Source organism: Manduca sexta, chromosome 13 (genome assembly GCF_014839805.1).
Source record: "Manduca sexta isolate Smith_Timp_Sample1 chromosome 13, JHU_Msex_v1.0, whole genome shotgun sequence".
In the NCBI taxonomy this organism is placed as follows: Eukaryota; Metazoa; Arthropoda; class Insecta; order Lepidoptera; family Sphingidae; genus Manduca; species Manduca sexta.
In genome coordinates this window covers 2,386,471-2,400,864 of record NC_051127.1, presented here as the reverse complement: position 1 = coordinate 2,400,864, position 14,394 = coordinate 2,386,471, and the positions used below count along the sequence as shown (strand labels likewise).

The 14,394-nt window shown below is 33.2% G+C and overlaps 1 long non-coding RNA gene across 1 annotated transcript; it reads left to right on the top strand.

Annotated features, from left to right (window-relative positions):
* The first annotated feature begins 8,304 nt into the window (after positions 1-8,304).
* LOC115450504 lies at positions 8,305-9,049 on the top strand. The gene is made up of 2 exons (XR_003939300.2): positions 8,305-8,637; positions 8,927-9,049. It is a non-coding gene; the product is annotated as an uncharacterized LOC115450504 (long non-coding RNA).
* The last annotated feature ends 5,345 nt before the right edge of the window (positions 9,050-14,394 follow it).

Here is a 14,394-nt window from a genome sequence, read left to right as displayed (position 1 = left end):
AAATAAAATGTCCATTATCTTTAGATGCACTTGTATCAATATTTTTGTCATTAAACACTTTTTGTGATATAATATAATAACTAAATTAAAAGGCGCTTATAGCGGTGACTAGTAATAGACTCCCCGTCCGTATAGGTCGCGGTACGTTGCCTGCACGATACACCTCGTAACGGTGAGTATCCGAAACAAGGTGTATCCAGGCGTCGCAAGTGACGTCTTCCCGACCAATGGGGTGTGCCTGCGCGCTCACCGGGGCGAGTCACGTAGTCCATGGCGCGCGAGTGTACTTATGATAAGTTTGAAATTAAGTGCATTAAAGTTTACGCTGTAATAAATAGACTCTTATTGAAGCTGACCCACCCCGACTATACGCTTTAATGTATTTTGTCACATATCATTCCAAAAGAAGATATACTCAAAAAACATGTGTGCTTGTATTTTCTCCTACCCCATTTTTTCACATAATAGTATGAATCTAGATTAATCATAGATTTTTTTATAGTCTTTACATACTTATATTACATAAAAACATAAAAGCACGTCGTCGACATAACATGTTTATCATTATTATCCTGAGCCATATTATTCAGAAAGTGCAATGGTGAATATAAACTAGAGCCTTCATTTCAAAATCAACTTGTATTATTATAGTATCGTCTGCCTTGGAGGCGTCACATTGCGTGCACTTTACGTACTGCACTCTGGCTCGGGATTCAAATCTTAGTTTGAACAAAGCGATGTTGAATTTTTCTGTTCAATGTGAGCCCGGATTCAAAAATTACTTAGTACTCCATATGGCAATAGGCTCGCCTCCCAGGGCTCTATCGCATCATAGAACAAAACACAAATGGCAAAAACTTTATGCCCTGGTGGCACCCCTTGTTATCTTACCCCTTCGGGGATAAAGGCGTCATGGATGTGTGTGCATTACTGTAGTCTTTATACTGGAATACCTTTATCTTTTAATCTGACAACATCAATAGATATACGTCACTGGTCAGATTTATTTGTCAAGTGTCATTTGTCAGGGATAAAGTTTGGGAGATGTGACGATTATAATTCTCATTGGCAAAATCATCGTCTGCCACCGATGGAGCCACAATTTAAAAATTGAATTGAATTGATTATAATTCTCTTTGATGTGACGTTTCTACGAACAAAATAAGGTCAGTCGGGGGAAGTGCGCCATAAAATTTTCATAGCTGGATTCAATGTAAAATAATTTCTTTTTGTGCTGACTTAAGAATATAATTTTATTAATTTAAGAATATTTGGTATTTTGTGATAACAACCTACAGCCATTCAAGGAAATCGGACCATAAATTAATAATATTTTGCTCAAAGTAAAAAAAAATGGTAGTAGGCGCACTTGCCTCTGGAAATGGGGTAAGTGCGCCTATGTAAAAAAAAACGCCAATATGGAACATTATAAAGAAAACACTCATTTTAGTCCATAGAGAAATAAGTTTTACTCGCATTGCTCTTGGATAATTTTTAATCACTCAATATTATAACAAACTATGGCTGTCAAATCAAATTCGGGGTAAGTGCGCCATATATTTGTAAATCAGGGGTTCAAAACATTTTAGAATTTTGTTTTTGCTACATTTAGGTATTAATATTAGAGTTTTGTGTGTGGATATGTTGGAATAAACAAATGGTAGCCCTAATACAAAATCCATTTTATTTTTAAAAACTAAAAAAAAACATACAAAAATGTAGGAATTAACAATTTTGAATGCCTTATAACTCAATTGCTTAGAATTTGGCCTTATGACATTTAATATGTTTTAGCTGCATTTTACCCAGATAACGTGCCTGATCGAACAGTTGCAACCTCGTCACGTAAAGTTGCCCTAGACCAAGGTATTTCATTTTTTCTTTTGTAAAAACGAATTAACTGATACGCCCTTTTATTTAAGTCGGCTCAAAACAAAATACAATAGAACATTTTAATAATAATAATTCATATTAGTAAAACATATTTTCAAAAAAGGTTGGTAATATATGGTTCAGGGGCAAGTGCGCCATACGACTAGTAACTGTGGCGCACTTGCCCTACTCGACAATTTTGAGGTACATTTTTTCGCATTGCTAAAAAATCCTCTATTTTAGTATATATAAATAAAATTCAGGCAGGAAGTTAAAATAAAAGGTTTAAACTATGTACTCACCTTACTGGTTTACAGAAATATGTTAAATATCTAAAAATATTTGATGTTATCTTTCACGGGGTCATCTCTGTTTACAGGTCTAAATGACACTTAAAATAAAATGGCGAATAAATCGTATTTAAATGAACAGAGCCATTTATGGTTTTTAGTGGAATTGTATTTCAGTTAGCAGCATAGATATAAGATTGCGGTAATTGTATAACATCAATAGTTTTCGAGTTTTTTAGGGCAGGTGCACTTACCCCGTCGGCGCACTTGCCCCACCTGACCTTATACCGTTACATTATCTTTATAGCAATAAATTCTTACAATATTTATATATGAAAATAAATAAGTTTTGTACGTTAAATAAATCTTAATTTCATTATTAACATGATAGAAAAGAAGAAAGGAAATGGGACTTCGGCGCCGAGTAACAAAATGTAAAGGAACAAATTCCAACATTTCTACAATGTTTACATATTTTTTTGCAATTTTTATGCTAATTTCAAGTATAATTCCACAGTACTGCATGGCAGAGTTTATAGTGTATTTACATTGTAACATAATTATTCACATCAAGCGTTAATAAATAATATTTTTTCAAGGTGACAATTTTTAAAAAGATAACAACTTTCTCTTTTTTGTAAATTTGTCCAGACTTTTCGTATAATTATCGGTGTGATAGTTGAATTATATGTATATAAACTGTATGATGCGGTAAATTTTATTTATTGGATTAATATATTTTATTTTATTTTATAAGCGACGATAGTCTAGTTGGGTGTGGAACGGTCTGCCAAGACGAATGTCCGCAGGTTCAAATCCCAAGGGCACACACCTCTGACTTTTCTAACAAATCACGTGTGTATTCTTTGTGAATTTATCGTTCGCTTTAACGGTGAAGGAAAACATCGTGAGGAAACCTGCACATCCGAGAAGTTCTCTATAGGAATTTCGAAGGTGTGTGAAGTCTACCAATCCGCACTAGGCCAGCGTGGTGGACTAAGGCCTAATCCCTCTCAGTAGTAGAGGAGGCCCGTGCTCAGCAGTGGGCAAGTATATAATACAGGGCTGATATTATTATTATTATTATTTATTACACAAGCACAAGTAACAAAGAAAACTACTTAAATCTTAGTGTACAAAAAGAAAAGCATTGAATGAAAAACTTCTGACGCTTGTTTATGTATCGCTGTTACATTTGCTTAAGGCGATACCTCAAGGTCCATTTTCATACATTTTGTTTCGGCTTTAATCTGGGTAACTAAACAAGTATTGGCAAGTAAAGAATTTAAATTCACGTCTAGTTAGTGATTAGTTCTCGCAGTTGAAAGAAAAATGTAAAAATAATTAATAATCATGGATATTTCTGCCTTTAAAATTTCGTCATATTAAATTCTTTACTTGCCAATACTTGTTTAGTTACCCAGATTAAAGCCGAAACAAAATGTATGAAAATGGACCTTGAGGTATCGCCTTAACTTTACATTATTACGTGATTAATTACATATATATTCAGACTAAGAATTAGTGTGAAAAGTTTTCTTTCGCTTTGCCAATTTTTTTTTTTAATATTTATTAATAAGGCAGGCAGATGTGGCGGAGAACTTAGTTTCATAATATTATAATTTTAACATTTTGTTTAAGAGGAAAAATTCCATGATGAATATTTGTTTTGTAACTTTCACCATTTACGTAGCATATATGCAAGGAAAATTGTAGCAAATAATATTTTTTCCTGTTTTTCAACATTTTTCCATGATGCTTCGGTCTTATTTGACATCTATACTATTATATAAAGCTGAAGAGTTTGTTTGTTTAGTTGTTTGTTTGAACGCGCTAATCTCAGGAACTACCGGTCCAAACCGAATAATTCTTTTTACTTTGGATAGCCCTTTATTCATGGAGTGCTATAGGCTATATATCATCACGCTATACCCAATAGGCGCGGGGCAGTAATGGCTAATCTCAGGAACTACCGGTCCAAACTGAAAAAATCTTTTTGCGTTGGATAGCCCTTTGTTCGTGGAGTGCTATGGGCTATATATCATCACGCTATACCCAATAGGAGCGGAGCAGTAATGGCTAATCTCAGGAACTACCGGTCCAAACTGAAAAATTATTTTTGCGTTGGATAGCTCTTTGTTCGTAGAGTGCTAGAGGCTATATATCATCACGCTATACCCAATAGAAGCGGAGCAGTAATGGCTAATCTCAGGAACTACCGGTCCAAACTGAAAAAATATTTTTGCGTTGGATAGCCCTTTGTTCGTGGAGTGCTATAGGCTATATATCATTACGCTATATTCAATAGGAGCGGAGCAGTAATGGCTAATCTCAGGAACTACCGATTCGAACTGAAAAAATATTTTTGTGTTGAATAGTCCTTTGTTTGTGGAGTGCTCAAAGTTATATATCATCACGCTATGACCAATAGGAGCGGAGCAGTAATGGCTAATCTCAGGAACTACCGGTTTCAACTGAAAAATTCGTTTTGTGTTGGATAGCCCTTTATTTGTGGACCGCTATAAGCTATATATCATCACGCTATGACCAATAGGAGCGGAGCAGTAATGGCTAATTTCAGGAACTACCGGTTTGAACTGAAAAAATCTTTTTGTGTTGGATAGGCCTTTGTTCCTGGAGTGCTATAGGCTATATATCATCACGCTATGACCAATAGGAGCGCAGCAGTAATGGCTAATCTCAGGAACTACCGGTTTGAACTGAAAAAATCTTTTTGTGTTGGATAGGCCTTTGTTCCTGGAGTGCTATAGGCTATATATCATCACGCTATGACCAATAGGAGCGGAACAGTAATGAAACATGTTGCAAAAACGGGGAAAATTATGAGTTTTGAGAGCTTCCGTTGCCTGCGCTACGTAAACGGTTAAAGTTATGCAACAACGATGTATGACGGGATTGTTTCACTTAAAAAGTTCTAAAAAATATATTATAAAACAAAGTCCCCCGCTGCATCTGTCTGCCTGAACGTGTTAAACTCAAAAACTACCCAACGTATTAAGATGAAATTTGGTATGGAGACAGTTTGAGACCCTGGGAAGAACATAGGCTCCCGGGAAACTACTACTTTTATCACGGAAAACTTTAACCTGAAATACTTTATAACGCGGGCGGAGCCGCGGCCAAAAGCTAGTAGCGTATATGATGTTATATAGCCGATAGCCTTCCTTGGGAAATCGGCTATCCATAACATGGTTCCATGTTATATATTTCACACAAATTGAATTATATATAACTCATAAATATATGGTTTTACTCCAAAAGACAAATAGAAGGTGAACCATGTGTTATTGTCTTTCAAATTTTTTGTCTTTTTTATGTGAGCCTGGCAATGTGACAGCACTGCACCTGATGGTAAGCAGAGTAAGATGCAATAGAATGTTGGCTGATGATAGATGATTACCCTTCGGCACTTAATACAGTAATTATGCCGGCCTGTTGCAATTGGATATGGAGACTGATCCTAGAATGCGACACACTTGTGTGGGCCACTATGGTGGGTTTTAACACCTTATGTATGGTGGTAGCTAAACGGGCGGATATAAAATATATCCGGTAGGTTATATTTTATATCCGCCCGGTTTATTTTATTTCAACGAAAATAGTTATTAGTTTATAAACTCTATGAAAAATATTTAGAGAATAAAAATTTTGCTGAAAATATTGGTACTTACTGCAGCATTTGATCCCAACACCAAGTATCTAAGATTTTAAGAACTTATCAACGGTAGCGGTGGCGGTTCTTCCATAGAAGCCCAAAAGCCTGGCTTGCCCTAAAATTATTTGCACAAAACGGAATATGGAACTATAATCATAATTTTACGTTCGGTACAGTAAAGATAAAAATTCCCACGCTAAGTGTCGGTGCATCGAGTCGATTCGCCTCGAGCGCACCTACACACATACTAATACATCTTAACACATACTTACCACCAGAGATGTGAAAAATAGTTTAGTAAAAGTATTTAAATACAAAATGCAAATACATTGTTAGTTTAGTATTTAAAATAGAAATACAAAATAGTTTTAAGGCGATACCTCAAGGTCCATTTTCATACATTTTGTTTCGGCTTTAATCTGGGTAACTAAACAAGTATTGGCAAGTAAAGAATTTAAATTCACGTCTAGTTAGTGATTAGTTCTCGCAGTTGAAAAAAAAATATAAAAATAATTAATAATCATGGATATTTCTGCCTTTAAAATTTCGTCATATTAAATTTTAAAGGCCGAAATATCCATGATTATTCATTATTTTTACGTTTTTCTTTCAACTGCGAGAACTAATCACTAACTAGACGTGAATTTAAATTCTTTACTTGCCAATACTTGTTTAGTTACCCAGATTAAAACCGAAACAAAATGTATGAAAATGGACCTTGAGGTATCGCCTTAAGTAAAAGTATTTAAATATAAAATGCAAAATACGTAATTTCAAAATAGGTTTTCCAAATAAAATACCTGGTTCTTATTTAACTGATTTTAATACTAGTGTATGTTCAAAGAGTTCATCTTTCATGTTAATTCTATGGGGCCTCATAATAATTACACCGAATGAAAGTAGTCGTTCAAAAGGTTCAGAACTTGGTAAGCAGGTATTATATTTAAGGAAGAGTTTTTTTTTACATTTAGACATCTGTTCAAAACCTTCTAAAGCATTATCTTCATCTTTTAAATATTGTAGTGTTTCCAGATCTAATGTAGTCATCGCCATTGATTTCAAATTTGTTTGTCGCGCAATGTTGGCATAATATTGTTCTTGGTGACAAGGATTACGATCAGACCGTTTATAAATGACCTAATTTTGAATTTTAAAATAATGAAAAATAATAAAAATAAATTAAAAATGTAACAAAACTATTTTGTATCTTCGAAATAACAAATATTTATATAAAGTATTTCAAATAAAATGCTAAATACTTTTCGAAAAAAGTAGTATTTCAAATATAAAATAAAAATAGGTATTTTGCATTTTGTATTTGTAGTTAAAATACATATATTTCAAATAATACACATCTCTGCTTACCACATCTAAACCGTATCAGTTTGCACGCATTTCATTATTAATATAAAACACGCGCACAAAATATATTCTATCACTCTCTCTCGCGTAGGCTTCTATGAGGCTTTTTGACTCGGCATTTTTTCTCTTTCACACTTATAGATTGTATACGGATAATATCTTACCACACATATATAGCTATAGTAAGTTTCTATAGCAATCAGTACTAGAAATCTCAGAACAAGAACAAGCATAGAAGGAATCTAAATTACCCTCACATACTTATCCCATTTTTTCAAATAGGCCAAAACCGGTGAAAAGAACGAGACAAATATTATGCTTTAAAATAATCAAATGGTTACCTTTGGTCCTCTTTATGATGCCGAATTAAAAAGCAAATAAAATGTCAAATGTTCCAACTTGCCAATCTCAAAACAATGTCACAAACGCGCCCACACAATTTAGTTATGTTATACTTCAGCGCGTGCTTTTCAAAAGTAGCTACATGTTGTGTAATATTTTATTGTTGTTAATTTTAATAAATACCCAGTGCTGTTTAAGTATAATATAGCCCTAGGAACAAGTAATAGCCTGCGTTATTGTGGGGTGTAAATCTCATTCTTCTCGTAAAGAAAATGAAACTCAGAGTCTACTTCGAAAAACGAAATCCGTAGTTTCGGATGACGGATCGTACATTTTGGTACTACGAAGTGTTACGAATCCGATGACGGATTCGACGACGGATCCGTAATCGGATTTTGACACTTATGACATTTTTACTTTCGTCGACCGCACTATGAAAACACATTTGATATAAAATACATCGTTTCTTCTTTCGGATCTTAGCGTCAATTTTACGAAAGCTCTAAGCCTTTCGTTTGGTACTTAAGAGGTTTTAAAATTGCTCCAAAACTCCTGTGTGAAGAATTGATGCGAGAGGAAAGTGTTGAGCGAAGTTGGAAGCGTCTCTAACTGCGTAAAACCTTCGTAACATGGAATTTGTAAGAACTTATATGACTTTGCCACCCCTTTTTGAAACCATCTGCAAGGATATAGTTCTACTGATTCCTCCCAAGAACATATACAGGGAATTGATACTACCACTAAGGTAAGCTACAGAAGAAATATTACTTTCTACCTTTCTCAAGAACCTAGCTGGTATTAGTATGTAGTATTCTTAACGTTTAAATGGTCTTGATTTTGTTTTTAAATGCATTGTACTAAAATGTATATAAATAAATAAATAAATAAATATTTGTCTGATAATTTCATATTTTGACTGCACTACATATTTATGCCAAGAGTTGTTAGGGAGCTGTGGAACTAAGAATAGATGGGTCCATGGCCCAGCACACAGTCTTTGAGTGCCTCAGGCAAGTGTCTGAGTCAGCCTCATATATTGACTAAATTTATAAAATTTCCACAAAACCGACAAGAAAGGACTCTTATTAAAGAACAGTGAGTTAATAAATATTAATCATTCTTAGAAAGTACCTAAGTATCATCCACATAGCATTAGCCTTTAATTTAAAAATAAATTTAAACACTTTATTTACTTAGGTTAAACAAGCCATTAATAATTTCTCATTTTTCATAAATATGTAATTCCAGGCAGAATGTATGTGGGTGCATTGACTGCACCCATATAACCATTAGAAAACTTATGAATTTTATGCCATCCTTTGTACAAAGTGCCTATGACTTTGAATTTATTAGACTTTAAACATAATATGTTTTCTTGTTTCAGAATCAAATAATTAAACAACTACTAACTCGCTAGAGCTGCCATAACCAACACTGCATCACGCATGGAAGATTAACTACCAAATATATGTTATCGGAAAATAAAACATTATTACAATCATTTTTATATTTGTTTTTTATTTTTTTTATTCATTTCTTTTAACTCTCTCCAGTACTTCTTTTTTTTCAGTTCAGTCAATGCGAAGGACCCGATTAGAGGTCCGCCTGTGTCGCTGGGTGCACTCGTCATCGTACTCTCCTTGAAACTGTTAGGTGGAATCATAAGAAAAATGTTAATTATTTATTGTAAACATCCTAACACAGGGTACATAAATATATGGGTTCTTATTCCTACTGGGATGAAAAATAATAAAATTCATAGAAAGATTGAATAAATTTTACCATAAAAACCATTGTCTATATCGATGGGCAAAACTAATGATTTCTTTAATAGATCAAACCAAAAATTTACTTGTTATTACACAATAACTGCCTTTACAATGAAAAAGATCATTTGTTTAAAGCGAGTAAATAACATTTTAATAATAAACTTACCAATACAATCAATAATTTTACTTGTAAATTACAATTCCAATTTGTTGTGATTTTCGCCAATCAACTTGTCAATGTCCATCAATTGTCAAAAATTCTAATATTCCACAGATTAAAACATAATGCAATAAGAAATCTTTATTTAAGAAATCTTTATTTGGAATAAATAATACAGTTTTTTTAAAAATACAATGTTCGAAAATATCTGCATTAGTTGGGTAACTGTGTCGCAGATATTAACGCCCACCTCCGTAAAGTCGATAGTTGTATTCCACAATGTAAAGAAAACTTTCAAAAGGTACTTAAGGCGATACCTCAAGGTCCATTTTCATACATTTTGTTTCGGCTTTAATCTGGGTAACTAAACAAGTATTGGCAAGTAAAGAATTTAAATTCACGTCAATTAAATTTCGTCATATTAAATTTTAAAGGCCGAAATATCCATGATTATTAATTATTTTTACGTTTTTCTTTCAACTGCGAGAACTAATCACTAACTAGACGTGAATTTAAATTCTTTACTTGCCAATACTTGTTTAGTTACCCAGATTAAAGCCGAAACAAAATGTATGAAAATGGACCTTGAGGTATCGCCTTAAATCAAAACAAACAAAAAATGTGTGTGTGTGTGGTTGTGTGTGTGTTAGTGTGTGTGTGTGTGTGTGTGTGTGTGTGTGTGAGTTTGTCTGTGTGTGCGTGTGTGTGTGTGTATGTATGCATGTTTATGTGTCCTATTATTTTCCTATTTTTATGAATGATTCTGTATCCTCATATGAAAGGGTTAACAGCCATTTTGTTGTTACAGATTTACATTCACGTAAAGTAAGGGAATATAAGTTAAGAAACTTGTTTGCTTTGTTATATAATCGGGGTCCAATAAAATAAAAATGTTGACTGGATGCAGCAGTTCTACAGGTGTCTGATTGACATACTAAATCTCTTCTTCGTTTTTTTGATACTGGGAGTAAAATGAAGCTCCGAATGTTGACGAAGAATAATTTGAAGGATAAAAAGTTGTCTTACAGAAAGTACTTTTGCAAGAGTATATATTTCAGTAGTTGAGTATAAGATTGGTTTATAAAACATGACCTTCAACACTGCCCTTTGAGCTCTTTCAAGGGTTAGCATTTTGGATACACCACAACCTCCCCAAGCAGTGATGCAGTAGGTTATGACAGACTGCGCTAGCGAGCAGTAGATTATTTTTAAAGTTTTTTGGTCAACTACAGGTCTGAGATTTTTAAAAATGTATATAAGTTTACGAATCCTACTTTTGTTAAATTTATATGTTCATTCCAAATTAAGCGATTGTCAATTATTATTCCAAGATATTTTATTTTCGTTGTTGCAGTAATTGCTGGGCAAGTGCAGTTTTTCATTGTATTACATGAGGCATGTGCAATAAGTGTGAAAGATGAGGGAGGGAGAGAAGAGGATTTTAATGCAAAGCACATATATTTGGTTTTATTGACATTGAGGGTCAGCAGATTATACGCTAACCAGTTCATAACAACAGATAGTGATTGTTCAGCACGCAGCCTAGCTTGAGACCAATTTTTACCATGTATGAGTAGAACTGTGTCATCAGCATACATTATAATTTTGCAATTTGGTAACGATAATTGACAGAGTTCATTTATGTAGATAGTAAACAAGGTAGGTCCAAGGACGCTACCTTGGGGGACTCCAAAATTAATGGATTCATCTTGGCTAATTTTATCTCCAATTTTAACATATTGAGACCGATCACTAAGGTAACTTTTAAAAATATCTAGAGCAATACCCCTAACACCTATGCGTTCCAGCTTTGTTATAAGTATGTCGATAGAGACGGTATCGAATGCCTTTGATAGGTCCAGAAATATACCAATTGTTTTTTCTTTCATATCTAAGTCTTTTACAACGCTTTTAGTCAAATTTAATACTGCATCTTCAGTAGATTTACCCTGTTTAAAGCCAAATTGGTTATCAGAAATAATGTTATATTTATTTATGTAATCTAATAATCTATTATTGAGTAACTTTTCAAGAATTTTTGATAGTGTTGTCAATACCGAAATAGGCCTATAATTATCAACGTTGTTTTTTTGCCCGCTCTTATGAATAGGGTGTACGAGTGCTTTTTTAAATACTTTCGGGAAAACTCCAGAAGAAAGGCATAGATTAAAAATATGAACAAGTACAGGAGTAATTGTTTGACTGATTGCTTTTATTATGGAGGTAGGTATTCCGTCCCAGCCAGTTGCAGTTGTATTTTTAAGACTAAGAATTAGTTGTTCTACTTCATTAGCACTTGTACTCATCAAACACATTGAATTTTGGGGGGGTGTTTTCTGAAAATAGTTTGAATAAATATTTTGGACTGGCTCAGTAATTTTAGATGCTAGGTTTTTACCAATGTTGGCGAAATAATGATTTACATAATTTACAGAACATATAGGATCATTGGCGTTGGTGAGAAGATCATGTGCATTGGAAGAAGTTTTATTAAAATTTCCTACCTTTTTATTAGATCCCACATAGCTTTAGGGTTTCTGTTTGTTTTTTTCAAATTGTGTGCGTTCATATTCACGTTTAACTTTTTAATTGTATTGTTACAGAAGTTTCTATAGCGGATATATGTAACTTTAATAATCTCATTGTCAGGATTTTTCACAGTTTTACGATAGAGTTTGTCGCGGTTTCGCATACAGCGTAAAGGCCAGGCGTAATCCAGGGCTTACGTATTACGTTTTTACTAGGAATTATTTTAATTAAAGTATGTGATGTGATAATGTCTGAAATAATTTTTACAAGCAAGGTAGTTGCTTCATCAGGATTTTCACATCTTAAAACAGCGGAGTAGTCAAAGTTTCGAAGATTATTGATGCAGGCTGTTTCGTCTATACGTTTTGTTAAACGCTGCAAATTATGGTTTGTTTTTATATTAATATTTGCAATAAGCATTACTGGGGCGTGATCTGTAATAGATGAATCTAGAACTAAAGCAGTAGCTTCTTTTTTTTGTTTTTAATATTATATGGTCGAGACAATTTGTATTCCGAGTCGGTAAAGTATGTGCTGGAATTAGGGCATGAAAAGTAAGAGCATTCAGATAAGGGTCAGAATTTGGGTCGTTACTATTAAGTCCAATATTTATATTGATGTCTCCAATAACAGCAATATTTTGGTAGTTGTTTAAGGACTGTAATACCGAATCGAGCGAGATCACAAAATTGTCAATGTTTTTATAGGAAGGGGGGACGATAGAGTGCAATACAAGCAAAGTTATTATATCTGAGAACTAAGCAATTAGCTTCCAGAAAGTTTGGTATCTCAACAGCAAAATTTAGTGAATATCTTGTGTAAGCAACTACCCCATCATTTTGGTTTGTATAATTAGACATTAAAGAATTATAGCCAGGAAGTTCTGGTAGAAGAGGACATTTACTTAACCAACATTCTGATAAAATGATAACATCCACTTGCACCTGGATCCGCACCAATAAAGTTAATAGATCATCAAAATTATGACTTATGCTCTAATATTAATATGCAGTATTTTAAGTGGGTTTACAGCTTTATCTACGTAAACCTGACACATTTCTGGAGAACAGGAATAAGCTTTAGAAACTTCTATCTGTTCAATTTCATTAATAAAATTTATATGGTCCATAATTAATTAGTAACAATTTTAAAAAAGGAATAAAAATATAGAATGTAGAAAAAATATCGTTTGTAAATCTGTACTTAAGGAGAACGAAAAATATATTATAAAATGAGGAAATAAGTAGGACAAAAAGTGTGAAAAGTGAATCCGTGAGACTCAATTGTATATATGGCGTATGAGTGTGTGTATGTGTGTGTAAAATATAACTTATATTATAGTCTAAGGTTAAGTAAGACCGTAGATTGCATAATCAGTAAAAATATTTATTATTTTGTCATTAATAAACATTTAGAGTTATGAAATAAAAGATAGATTGCAGAAAACCTAATTAGACATCCAATTTATATGTTTTTTTACAAGAATGCCATGATAGGTAAAAAATTACGGTTTTTGAAGATACACATCTCTAATCCGACACAATATTTTCATTCGAACGATTGTTTATGGTTCCTAGGCTGTATGGCTAAGAGCCTTTGCCTTCTCCTTAAGGAGTAAATCAAACCAAAAAAAAAAAATGTTTATGGTTCCGAAAGTAACGATGACGGATCCGAAGTAATTTGGTAGTAGGGTTAAATCCGAAGTTCGTCGTTTCTTCGTTTCGGAACGACGTTTCGATGTTCGTTTTTCGAAGTAGGGCCTCTGATGATTTCAGTTTCATTTTCTTTACGAGAAAAATGAGATTTACACCCCACAATAATAACGCAGGCCATTGCTTGTTCGTAGGGCTATATTTTACTTAAACAGCACTGTGTATTTATTAAAATTAACAACAAAAAATATTACACAACATGTAGCCACTTTTGAAAAACACGCGCTGAAGTATAACGTAACTAAATTGTGTGGGCGCGTTTGTGTCATTGTTTTGAAATTGGCAAGTTGAAACATTTGACATTTTATTTGCTTTTTAATTCGGCATCATAAAGATGACCAAAGGTAACCATTTGATTATTTTAAAGTGTAAGCAAGCCGACCTTAGCAACATAATATTTGTCTCGTTCTTTTCAACGGTTTTGGCCTGATTGAAAAAATAGGATAAGTATATGAGGGTAATTTAGATTCAGATTCATAGATGAGCTAGAAAAAAAGCCATGCTTTATAAACAGTGTTGCCAAGTCTTTGCACTTCTACTAATATTAATCATTTATTCTAAATAATATTCCTTATTTGGATGAATAATATTTTATTTTTCATGTATATTTAATAATTTTAGAATAAACATAATGCTATTTACATAACATAAATTATTTTTATGTATTATATGTATTATATAA